This window comes from Carassius carassius, chromosome 32 (genome assembly GCF_963082965.1).
Source record: "Carassius carassius chromosome 32, fCarCar2.1, whole genome shotgun sequence".
Lineage (NCBI taxonomy): Eukaryota > Metazoa > Chordata > Actinopteri > Cypriniformes > Cyprinidae > Carassius > Carassius carassius.
The window spans coordinates 6013364-6026974 of NC_081786.1; positions in this window are offsets into that span (position 1 = coordinate 6013364).

Below are 13611 nucleotides of genomic sequence, written 5' to 3' on the forward strand. Positions count from 1 at the left end.
TTGTGCAATTTATACACCGTGATCCTCAGATTGGTGAATATTTCCTAACAGAGTCATCGATAATGTAGTTTTTCACCAGGAACTCCACTGTTAAATGTGGTTATTTAGAAAGTAGGTTGAAATAATGCAAGTTGACAGCTTCAACAAAACCATATATCATTGATTAACAACCTCGTAGCTCACAGTAGGTGTGTCTTTAAAGGTTTTTATGTTCTTCCAAATCAATTTGCATATGAAGAAAATGAATGACATTTTTACCTCTAAAATTTGACTGTTGCACTCGATTCTTCGCCTCCTTTTCCTTCCTTCCTTCTGAGAGAAACAGCTTGCTTTTGAATAAAAATGGTCAAAACCAACAGTAAACCTCAAACCTGTAGCTGGACTTATCAATATTGCTGCTTAATCAACAATTACGTATGTGTTTCAGCAAATGCTAAGATGATTAGGAAAGCTTAATTTGCATTTAAGAATGAGAAAGACAAAGAACAAGAAATAGAAACCTGGAGAGAAATATAAAATTACGTGGCAGCTCAGTTTGATTTAACCTCACTTTTCACATACTGAAAAACCGTCTCAAGGTTACGAATGTAACCCTGGTTCCTTGAAGGAACGAGACTCTGCATCAAGTGCTTTGGAGAACGTCCCTGAGGGAGACCAACTCTGAATATAGTGTGCAATCTTTCCAATGGAAGGGCGTGACGTCACGGGCGGGGTGACGTAGCGACGCAGCTGGCTTCAGCTTCGAGTAGGGATGCCGGGAGTATGGCTCTGCGACGCAGCGTCTCGTTCCTTCAAGGAACCAGGGTAACATTCGTAACCTTGAAACGTTTCTTTTCAGGAACTCTAGCTGCGTCAAGCGCTTTGGGGAATGATGTGCCCACGCTGCCAGACTTCCAAATCCCTGCCTAGTGTGTATCCGAAGAGCACAGCTAAGACGAGAGAACAGAAGAGCCCGGAGTGGCTCGCATATCAAGGTCATAAAATCTGGCAAATGTAGAGGGCGTGGATCATCCCGCAGCGTTGCAGATGTCCAAGAGGGACACACCTGCTAGAGAGGCCTTAGAGGCAGACATACCCCGAGTGGAGTGAGCCTTGGCTTCCAAAGGAAGGGCAAGACCAGAGGACTCATAGGATACGTTGATAGCCTCGACTATCCAACGACTAAGGGTCTGCTTAGAGGCAGGAAAACCCTTTTTAGGAAGACCTTAAAGGACTTCTACTTGAAGGAGCTAATAGTGACAAACGACAATAAATAAGACTGACAAGACAGAAAGACATGCACACACAGAGTGCTTGCTGAAGGACAAGAAGCTGAAGCCAGCTGCGTGGCAGGTGCCTTTATAGCTTCCTGGTCGCTACGTCACCCCGCCCGTGACGTCACGCATTGGAAAGATTGCACACGATTTTCAGAGTCGGTCTCATCAGGGACGTTCCCCAAAGTGCTTGACGCAGCTTGAGTTCCTGAAAAGGAACTATTATGCTCTATAGATCTTTTTCAAATATGATTTAACCACATCAACTCTGGGGACCCACCGGTGGGTCCAATATTGCATATGTCTAATTCTCAAAAAAATCAAAATAACAGCTGAAGTGGTTAATGTCAACGCGTCTAAATTGTCATTGCCCACTGTACCCCTCTGCTGGTTCCAGGATTTATAATTGCAAAAAAAAAAATAAAATGAAGGAGCTCAGGGGTTGTTAACTTCTGTAGTTAGCAAAGTATATGGGATCAGGGCCAATTCCGTACCAATTTCACTTAGAGCACTTCAAAGTGAATACTGTTCACTGGCTTTCTGCAAACTCCAAAGAGAGTTTTAAAGGAAGTTTTCACACAAAAATAATATTTTGCTGAAAATGTACTCACTCTTAGATCATGCAAGATATCGATGAATTTGTTTCTTCATCTGAACAGATTTGGAGAAAATTAGCATTACATCATTTGCTCACCAATGGATCATGTGCAGTGAATGGGTGCCATCAGAATGAGAGTCCAAACATCTGATAAAAATATCACAATAATAATATTTATATTTTTAATATGCCCTGTTCTTATTTGTACTGTTCTCTAGGTGTTCTTTTTTTTTTAGGTAATTTACCTGAAGGCTTCATCTTGTGTGTCCCTCTCTCAGCAGGAGGACTAGGCCTATAGTATTTGAGAAGCCCTGTCTGACCCACATGTTAATGCTGGCTGTCTAGCTTAAGTAAACTCAAGTGTACACAGGGTAAAATGTGAAGTCTCACGACAGGTTAGTAATCCCCTTTCAAACAACACTGAAATAACCACAATGGCCTGAAATGACTAAAAATACAAGACAACATTTATGTGACTCATAAGTTCTGCATAAAAACCTACTGAGCTGCCTACCTCTGTTAGTTAGGCCTCATAGACAGCATCATATTCATTTTTTGCAGATAAAGCAATGCCAGAATGCGTTTTGGTCCGTCAAAAAATTGTTCCATCTAATTAAAGATGCAACATTTCACCTAATAATTTAAATAAAATGCAATTAATTAAAATGCACCACAATTGAAAAGTTTGGTGTGAATAAGATGTTTTTTTTATTAGAAGAAATAAATGTATATACTTTTTTTTCATTCAGCAAATAATCTGAATAATAAAGTGACAGTAAATACATGTATAACATTACAAAAGATTTACATATAAAATAAATGCTTAAATATTAATATTTTTCAACTTTCTATGCATCATAGAATCCATAAAAAAAGAACAAAAAAAAAACAACAAAAAAAGAGTAGGATTTTTTCTTTGATTTTCTAACATTGATATTAATAAGAATCACGTGACACTGCAGACTTGAGTAATAATGCTGAAAATTCAGCTTTGTATCACAGGAATAAATTACATTTTAAAATATACTAAAATAGAAAACTGTTTTAAAATTTGTGATACATATATATATTAAAAAAAAAGAGAATAAAAGTAAGAAATTTAATAATTAAAATTATTAATTAAAAATATTTCAGAACATAATATAAATAACTTTTGTTGTCAGTGTGTACCATGTATTCTGTCTTTATACAGTAATCTGTGAAAACTGTACACTGCAAAAATAAAAATAAAAATGGTAAAAAACCCACAGCTGTGGTTCACACAAACACTAAACACCATCACTATAACACACATGAAATTGAAAAAATGCAATAAACATTATTTTACCAACATTAGCTGTAACATACAACATAATGGCAAGCGGTGACTTTTTTTAACCGGGTATGCTGACTGCTAAGATTAAGATTCCCCTCCTCTCCTCTCCTCTCCTCTCATCATTTTTTAATACACACTCAAAAAGGAAAACACAGTGGCAGGTTTTGATTTAAAATTATGCACATTCCTACCTTATTTGTAAATTAAATGCATCTCCAAATCCATCTTTTATCATTTCAGGTTCATTCATAGTTATTATAATGCTAGAAAACAGTTGCTTTTCAAAAAAAAAAAAAAAACCCTATAAAATAATGTTTACACATAGTTATGTTATGATACATAACATTCAGAGGGTGGGGAGATGGGGAATTCCCCCACTCTATTCAGTCTCTGGTGACTGTGACTGACGAATTGGGATCCACAGGAAAACGCCTCCAGTGCCCTGCGAAAACCAGCAAGTCAACCCACACCAGTCGTGGCAGAGGATAGGACAGGGCTTAGGCAGAAGAACCAGCCACTGCAGTTCCATACAGTGGGATATGGATAACACTGGGAAAGTGTACCCAAGAAGGGGGAATGCTACGGAAGCCACATCATGCGTATTGGAGGTAATATGTGAAATTACACATATGGTCCAGCCATAGGGCAGTGCTACATATGGAAGTCCCTGCGGTAGACTCAGCTCGACTGGGGTGAGATCACTATGCAGCAGAGATGGCAGAGATCTCTGCCAGGGCAAGACACGGGCTTACTGTGAAATGAAACCATGAAAGAAATCACCCAAAGCGGGAATCGCTACACGTGGGCACCTAGCTCAGCACAAGGGCTGACCTTTGGCATACACATGAGTGCTGGACCTGGCATCTGCCGTCTCGCGCTCCACCATGCCTGACTGCCGAGGGTGCGGGAGGAACATCAACAGGGTTTGCCAAAATCAGTCAGAGTAAGCCAAAGGTGGCGTTCCTGGACCACCAGAGCGGACATCGTCTGACCCCGGCACTGCGCTGTAACTTTCTTTGCATGTAGGACAAGGTCCGTTGCAGTGTGCAGCTTCTGCATCACACCTGGGTCAGAACTACCCTTGTGCAGCTGCTTTAGTGCTTTGGCCTGGTAGACCTGTAGGAGGGCCATGGCGTGCAGGGTGGAGGTGGCCTGTCCAGCAGCTCCATGAGCCTTGGTCATCAGGGTGGACAAGAACTTACAGGCCCTGGACGGGAGGTGCAGGTAACCTCCTCATGCACTTCTGGAAAGAATGGAACCAAAGGTGGCTGCCGGCAATCGGCACGAGGCACCCCCAGGAACCAATCATCCAGCCTTGAGCATTCTGGAGATGGAGGGGCTTTCCATGACAATGCTCTTGGCAAGCCGAGCAGTCAGCTCTGGATCTTACTCGGGCAATGCTCTCCCACTCTCCCAGAAAGAAATAACGCAGCTGAATCCTTGTCTCCAGAGCCTAGCTCATCCCCCAATGTAGTGATCGACATTAGGTCATCTGCTGGTAGCCAGGATGAAGTGTTGGGACCCACCCTGTCTGAGGCTTCAGCATCCGTATCGAGGTACAACAGAAGGTATGATGCGCTGGAGGAGTGAGGGGCCCATGGAGACTCGCTCGGTGGAGGAGCCCTCACTGTAACCCTCAGATCACCCAGGCCAAGAGCCCAAGTAGTCCTCCTCTGGGCGGAGGAACTAGAACGGGGCATGGGGAGAGGGACTCTCGTTTGACGAAGAGGAGCCGTGTTTGCAACATCGCAATTGTCATATTCCTCCTCTTTTAGAATGCTCTTTTTGTGAAAAAACACAGAAATGTTAAAGCGCCCAGGAGGAGTTGCAGAACAAGCAGAACAACCCAATGATGCGCCGTAACACCAGCACTCGTCAACAGGCTGTCTTGATGACACGTTGGCTCTTCAGCGGAAAACTGAATGTGCAACTGCACGTGCTCTCCTTACCCGTGCTGCAGGGTGTGCGATGCAAATCTTGCACACCAACATTCATTGGTTTTTTTTTTATTATTCATGTTCACAATAACGTCTTCAACAATGTCTATGACCAGATATATCTTTAATGGACTTTCAAAAATGTTATTGCTTGAGAAAGCTTGAAAATAAATACAGTTATGATGTTTTTTTTTCATGATTTAGTCAAGTTAGTTTTGCATCAAACACAATTTAATTTTGAGCAATCGAGATCTGGTAGCGACAGCTACTGTAGCACATTTTTCCACTCTGACAGCAAGAATGTAACGCATGTAACAGGAATTCTGGGAATGTAAATTTATGGGTAATTCACTGTGAATTACACATTATTTTTCCACTTCCAAAAATGGTATACTACTGTAAAATTACATGTAACATCCAATACAGTTTTTCAGCATATATAGTAGGGGAACTTACCATTGACCATTTAACAGGTTTGTACTGAATCCTTTTTACAGCCTTTTACCGTTAAATTCATGGCCATTTTTTACAGTCTAACTGTAAACTGAATATCATGTCTGGCAAATTTGAGTGACCGTTGGCATTACTGCCCTTATGCGATGTCTCAAATCTGATACTTTTGATGTTCAATTTCGGTTAGTATAACAGTACACAGCAAGGCAGCTCACTCAGTTTTGAAACCCATCCAGTTTGCCTTCTGCACCAGAATCTCATCATAAACACTTTTCCCATGTCTAGGTTGATTCACGAAAATCCGCCGTTTTGTTCAGTCATGTGGTTTCTGGGTGGGATGTGTCAATGCACGTTTTGTTGCAAAGGACAGCGGTGTCTCACTCTGTCTGTCCAAACACATTACACAGATGGATATGCTGTCAACCATCTTACCCCTGGGTAAAGCCACCACCTGCATTTTAAATGCCATGTTCAATGACACATGCGACGCCACACTGATGTGTTGACAGTGCCAGGTCTTTTACAGAAACCCTCAAGCTTTACATAAAATTACAAGCATTATGAAAATGGAAAGTGCATACCACACTGTTCGCGAGACACTGGTAGCTTGTTTTTAGTGTATGATAGTCTATAATTAAAGCATCTAAATGTGTGGAAGTCACATTAGATTTTTATTTTTATTTTTTTGGACAAGAGTGCATAATGCCGACAGTGTAAATGCCAGACCTGCCCACTCTTTCCAACCGGAGAGTCAGAACAGCAGGGTAAATATTCACTTTTAACCAGATTGCATGTTTTCTCCCAGCAGAAGCGGAGTCACTGATAGAGGCACAGTGAATGTCATTGCATTATTCTTTTCTGTTGTATACAAGAGAAATGCTGCAATGTAGCACTAGAATGGCGAGCGGGTCTTAAACCATCTGATGCTCCATTGGTAGCCTACAGCTGATTTGACTGTTGATCGTGAAAGAGTACCCTCTTTTTTTCTAGGAATGTAAATACTATTTGTAAATGCTTTTTGAAAAAAGGAAACATTGCATAGATCATTGTTCTAGAGCCCTATGATATCAGCTTTATTTTTGTTCCCCAAATTTCTGTTATAATTTTTTTTTTGGTCTGTTTCAGTTTTTTCTTTTTTTTTTACTGGTTTTTTTTTTTTTTTTTTACCTTTTATTTTTAGCAAGGTTAAAGTTAATGAAATTCATTAACTAAAAAGTCATATTAATTATAAAAAAATTTTTAAAACCTATTTAAAACATATTTTAAATATTTTACCATTAAATATTTTACATTTAAAGGAAAGAAAAAATAAGACTTTTAAGAACTTGCCACCAGATTTTTAAACGTTTCCTCATCCTGTCTGAAACTGTTAATGACTAAGAGGCAGGTTTTTTTTTTTTTCTCAGAACACTGAATAAAGCCGAAAACCTCTGTAATCTTGTCTAGACACATGGCTGGAGTGTCAGAGGACGATACAAGTATGTTTATTATGACAGGACAGTCACACTATGAAATTCAAGCACCTTTTACCTAAAAAATTAATGGACGTGGTAATATTTGAGCTGTGAAGGTCTTCTTGGTAACCTCACACTCATCTTTAAGCCAGTGATGCAAAGAAGCTTTTGGGAATAAGAAGGAAGGTGGTTTGTGGTTGAACCCTGGTTAGAATGAGACTCACTTGAGGGATTTTTAATAAAGCTTGTTTTGTTAGACAGGACATAGGGACGTACGGTTGCTAACCAACAAACCATTTGCTCTGTTTATGAGTGAGAGAGACTGAGACAGAGGTGGTTTATCTTTAGATATGGCTCTAAATAGCTCTTGCAGCTTGTTGAAGGCTGTGATTCTCATGTTTCCAAGCTCTAAATCTCCATCCTGTACTCCTCTGTCAGTCTTGATGAAGAAAAACACATGGCTGTTAACTTTTAAAGGACAGTAACACACCTGCATCTTTGTGAATAGGTGAAAATGCAGTTTCTTCTTTGGATTTATTAATTATTGAAAAAATAAACAGTGCGGTTTCTGATATTAGGTAGGAAGTCATAAAAAAAACATTAATTTAATGCAAAAGCAAAAGCAAAAAAAAAAAAAAAAAAAAAAAAAAATATATATATATATTTATTTATTTATTTAATTATTATTATTTTTTTTTTGCCAAAGAAAATTAAATACATTTATTATTTTTGTTTTTGCATTGTATTAAAATCTAGGGAAATGTGCTTCATTGTCTTGAAAATAAATCTTGATGTTCTTAAGAATGTCTTGATTTTGTTTAAATATAATTTATTCTTCCTTTTAAATTATGGAGGTGTGTTCTTGTGACAGATTGCTGTAAGGCATCATATCAAGAAGTCGTCCATCACCTGATGCAAGCCAGGAGTAATGCAGAGTTCATCTGAGGTAGAAAGCAAGCTGTGTTATTGGAAGGCTAAGTAAAACTTTTTACTTTTATTCTAATGTGACCTTCTTAGAGGGTCATTTTGTTAAATTACAGAGTCAGATTATTCTGAAATGCTGGATGTCTCATACAGTATTTTACCTCAGAAAACCCTCTAAGCGTTGCCTAACTTTCCATCATAGAGCATCTTTCTTATTTTGAAGGAACAAATCTTCTTTCCACTTTGTTTGACCATTTTTGAGACAGTAAAGAAAGCCGCCCACAGGCTTTTGCAGGAACTGTCAATGAAGTCATTCATTTGTCTGCGACTATATGGATTACGTCAGTCAGGAACTAACAAACAGCCTGCTTTGTGATGTTTCTCCACTCCGACTGCTCTGATGTTTGTCTGAAAAACCTTTCATCTATTACGTTCCCACTCGACTGTTCCCTTCTTTAACAGAGATAGTCAGAGACAGCTTGTCTCACATGTTGATTTATTGCCACCCACTGTGCTGTTTTAATCATAACTTTCCTCCGTGATTCTAAACGCACATTGGTGCTTCATCATGCAGTCTGTGGATTTCTTTATGGAAAAACGCTGGGCATTGAGTTTTTTCAGGTAAATGAAATTTAAAGGATCTGAGCTGTGTTTCGCGTTAAGCACATGAGATTTAGACTTGTGAGGAAAGTGCAGGTTTGAGTCAGATGGCATAGCAACCCAATTCTACCCTTGTTTTTTTTTTTTTTTTTGCTGTATGCAGTTTGTCCTCATGTATAATGATGTTCCACAATAGTTAAGCTTTACCTTTTTAGGGTTGTACCAATTATTGTTTTATATATATATATATATATATATATATATATATATATATATATATATATATATATATATATATATATATATATATATATATATATATTTTTTTTTTTTTTTTTTTAATTAAGATATCAGAGGTGCTCAAATCTTTAATATGAAGAACCACAAATCTAATGCAATAAAGGCATTGCATTATATTTAACTATATTATATGAAAATTGATTGCATTTCTAGCATTAAAAATGAATGAATTAATGAATAAATAATTTTTAATGTCTATTTTTTAATCAAGTTAACAAAAAGAATTAAATGCAAAAAAGAATGTTAAACAATAGATTACAAAATAAATATAAGAAGTGAAGATATGCTTCAATGCCACATTTCATCTTTACATATGCATGTAAAAATAACAAATACAACCAAAATGAAACACTAAAATTAGTAATTTTAAATGCTTTTGAATTGTTGCATCACAGAGTTTAAAAATGGATATTCATTTTGAGATTCACAAAAGTTTTCATTTAACAGTGTTATTAAATTTTGTTTTAAAATATATAAAATATTTTAAAGATGTAATACAAATGTCAAAATAATAATGCACTTTTTCAATGTACAATACTGGGCATCCATAACATATTTATTAAGAGATACAGTAATATGCACAATATCAGCATGAGAGATATTTAGCTGTTTCGAGCAATGTGATGACTGTCAAGGGCCATTTTTTAGAGCAATTAAATCATGTTGGCGAACACGAAAGAAGTCTGTTTTTATTTTTTTGGAATGTTGCTTTTCTTGCATTGGTTTGCATTATACTTGCACTGCTTTTCTTCCTTACTGTGAGCTCAGAAAGTTTGAGACGATTAACTGGAAGTCATTATGAACTGATGTGAGTTTGTTGTGTGTGCTGTTTTCCACATTTTAGGTGAGGTGTTCTCTCACTTAAAATTAAGTTATGGAGATATACATTTATTAAAATGTGTCATAGCTCATTAAGTGTTTTAAACAATGGCTAGAAATGCTAGGTGCATAATATTTTCTCTGTATAACTTTGTAAAAAACACATTATGAAGTGACTCATTGTTCACTTACAGCTTTTTTTTTCACTCTCTATTCTCTATTCCCAATTTAGATCTGTTTTCATGAGCTAATAACACACCATCATGTTTATTTTTAACTAGTCAATTACCACCTAAATATTAAAAGGACTTGTTGATAGTTGAACCGTTCACGCTTTGAGTTGATTGGAAAAGCTTAAAGTGCTCTGCTCATTGTATCAATTATAGGGCTGTTAATGGGACATTATGCATGTCACCAGGTGTAATGATGTGACAAGCTCATTATGTGTCATTTCATAAATTGCTTAATGTGCTCAAACTCATTATCAGTTATGGCATAAGCACACCCGATTCGAATTCAGTACATATATATGAACAGAGGTGGAGGAGAGTGCCCACGTTCACCCTTGCACATTCAATTAGACTTTGACTGACCAATCATTGCATGCAAATATATAGAATTTTTTTTTTTTAATTAATGCATACATACAAGTATTCCATTTTATCATCATGCGTTCCCAAGGAATCAAACATATGATCTGGACATTGCTAGTGCAGTTTTCCACTATTTGAGCTACAAGAATAGATTTTTTATTTTGTACAGTAGGGTCTAAAGTCTTCTTTGACCAACTTCAAAATAAAACCTGATCTTTTACTGTCCTGTTCTGTCTTGTCTTTTCTTATCTTATCATTTTATACTGCATTGAACATATTTAAACATTTATACAAACTTGGTTCCAAAAAAGTTGAGACACTGTACAAATTGTGAGTAAAAAAAGGAACGGCATAATATACAAATCTCATAAACTTATATTTTATTCACAATAGAATATAGATAACATATCAAATGTTGAAAGTGAGACATTTTGAAATGTCATGCCAAATATTGCCTCATTTTGGATTTCATGAGAGCAACACATTTAAGAAAAAAAAGTTGGGATAGGTAGCAATATGAGGCCGGAAAAGTTAAATGCAACTTGCAACTTATAAGGTCAACTGGCCACATGATTGGGTATAAAAAGAGCCTCTCAGAGTGGCAGTGTCTCTCAGAAGTCAAGATGGGCAGAGGATCACCAATTCCCACAATGCTACGGCGATAAATAGTGGAGCAATATCAGAAAGGAGTTTCTCAGAGAAGTCCAAAGAGTTTGAAGTTATCACAAACAAATTGGAACAATCTCTGTGCGTAAGGGTCAAGGCCGGAAAACCTGTGATCTTTGGGCCCTTAGACGACACTGCATCACATACAGGAATGCTACTGTAATGGAAATCACAACATGGGCACAGGAATACTTCCAGAAAACATTGTCAGTGAACACAATCCACCGTGTCATTCGCCGTTGCCGGCGAAACTCTAAAAGTAAAAAAGAGGCCATATCTAAACATGATCCAGAAGTGCAGGCATTTTCTCTGGGCCAAGGCTCATTTAAAAAGGACTGTGGCAAAGTGGAAAACTGTTCTGTGGTCAGACGAATCAAAATTTGAAGTTAAAAAACTGGGACGGCATGTCATCCGGACTAAAGAAGACAAAGATAACCCAAGTTGTTATCAGTGCTCAGTTCAGAAGCCTGCATCACTGATGGTATGGGGTTGCATGAGTGCGTGTGGCATGGGCAGCTTACACATCTGGAAAGGCACCATCAATGCTGAAAGGTATATCCAATTTCTAGAACAACATATGCTCCCATCCAGACATTGTCTCTTTCAGGGAAGACCTTGCATTTTCCAACATGACAATGCCAGACCACATACTGCATCAATTACAACATCATGGCTGCATAGAAGAAGGATCCGGGTTCTGAAATGGCCAGCCTGCAGTCCAGATCTTTCACCCATAGAAAACATTTGCCACATCATAAAGAGGAAGATGCGACAAAGAAGACTTAAGACAGTTGAGCAACTAGAAGCCTGTATTAGACAAGAATGGGACAAAATTCCTATTCCTAAACTTGGTCAACTTGTCTCCTCAATCCCCAGACGTTTGCAGACGGTTATAAAAAGAAGAGGGGATGCCACACAGTGGTAAACATGGCCTTGTCCCAACTTTTTTGAGTTGTATTGATGCCATGAAATTTAAAATCAACTTATTTTTCCCTAAAAATTATACATTTTCTCAGTTTAAACATATGATATGTCATCTATGTTGTATTCTGAATAAAATATTGAAATTTGAAACTTCAACATCATTGCACTCTGTTTTTATTCACAATTTGTAGTGTCCCAACTTTTTGGGAATCGGGTTTGTAATTTAAAAACAATTGTTGATTATATTATAATCAATTATAATTATATTGATATATATATATAATGTAACAAACGGACTGACTGCAGAGGGTTAGTGGAATGCAGAAGTTTATTGACACAGGTCATTTTAGAGACAGTGGGAGAGATGCAGGTACGTGGATACTTCGGTGAGTGATTTTGGAGAGAGGAGGCGATAACTTAACACCAGTGTATCTTCTTACAGAACGGGGTTGACCAGGGCTGCCGGATAGTAGCACACACCTCAGTAGTTGCTGGATATGGAGACTAAGAGGAGGTAAGCACAAAGTCTTTTTTTTTTGGAAGAATAAAAATAAATGCAACTGTAAAATAAGAAATGTTTATTATTATATTATATTATATTATATTATATTATATTATATTATATTATATTATATTATATTATATTATATTATATTATATTATATTATATTTAAATGAACTAATCTATTGTGATAATGAAATGCATTGAAATTTTACTTTCATTAATTTAATTTTATAATTTGTAATTAAGTTAATAATTTGTAATTTAACATTTCTATTAAATAATAATAATAATAATAATAATAATAAAAAACTGTAAAATAAAAAAAGCCTTTTGATCCCAGGTGTACAACTTTTACACAACATAACATAATATTATAGTTTGCTTGTACAAATGTTCTGTTTTAGATTGGATTTGCATGTACTGTATATCCATACCACATGTAAATGAGAATGTACCATTTACCAGTAGATGGCATTATCAAACATTGACATTATTCTGTCAAATGCTCTTGAGATTATTTTTAGCTCCGTGATGCTGAGGAACTATTGCTATTGCTATTGGATGGAAAGCCAAGGCCAACCATCCGTCCAAACCCTGCCGTACGACGTGCTTACTCATCGGCAGGGCAAGCAGCCGCGGCGCTCCACTCCAAGGCAGTGCTACAAGTCTTCCAGGCCAAACTTCTCGCCGCCACTGATGAGTCTGGCACTGATGTCGCCACGCTCAGGGAGCTGAGAAGTGCAACAGACTTAGCACTACGTGCTACCAAGAGCACTGCCCAGGCCATAGGGCACTCGATGGCTAACCTGGTCGTCCTGGAGCGCCACTTGTGGCTTAACCTCACGGAGATCAAGGATGCTGACAGAGCCCAGTTCCTGGATGCGCCAATCTCCCCCAGCGGCCTCTTTGGTCCAGCGATTGAAGGGTTCGCTGAATGCTTCGCAGAGGCACAGAAGTTGTCCCAGGCGATGCGACACTTCCTGCCAAAACGTGCTTCATCTGCTGCTGCCAGTCGCCCCAGACAGGTGCTGACTCGTCAGCCTCCCAAGCAAGTGCCCGCTGCTACCACCGCTGCCCAGCCTGTGAAACCCGAGCCTCGACACCGTTCTCGCTCTGCCACCAGGCGGTTTCAGTTCCCTAAACGCATAGGACCCCCCCAAGGTAATGCTGGACCCTGCACCGCCACCATCATCCTGATCTACAGGAAAGAAAGAGGAGGGGGCTAAGTCTTGCTGCGGCCAGACCACCTCCCAAACTGCCCTGTGTGTTT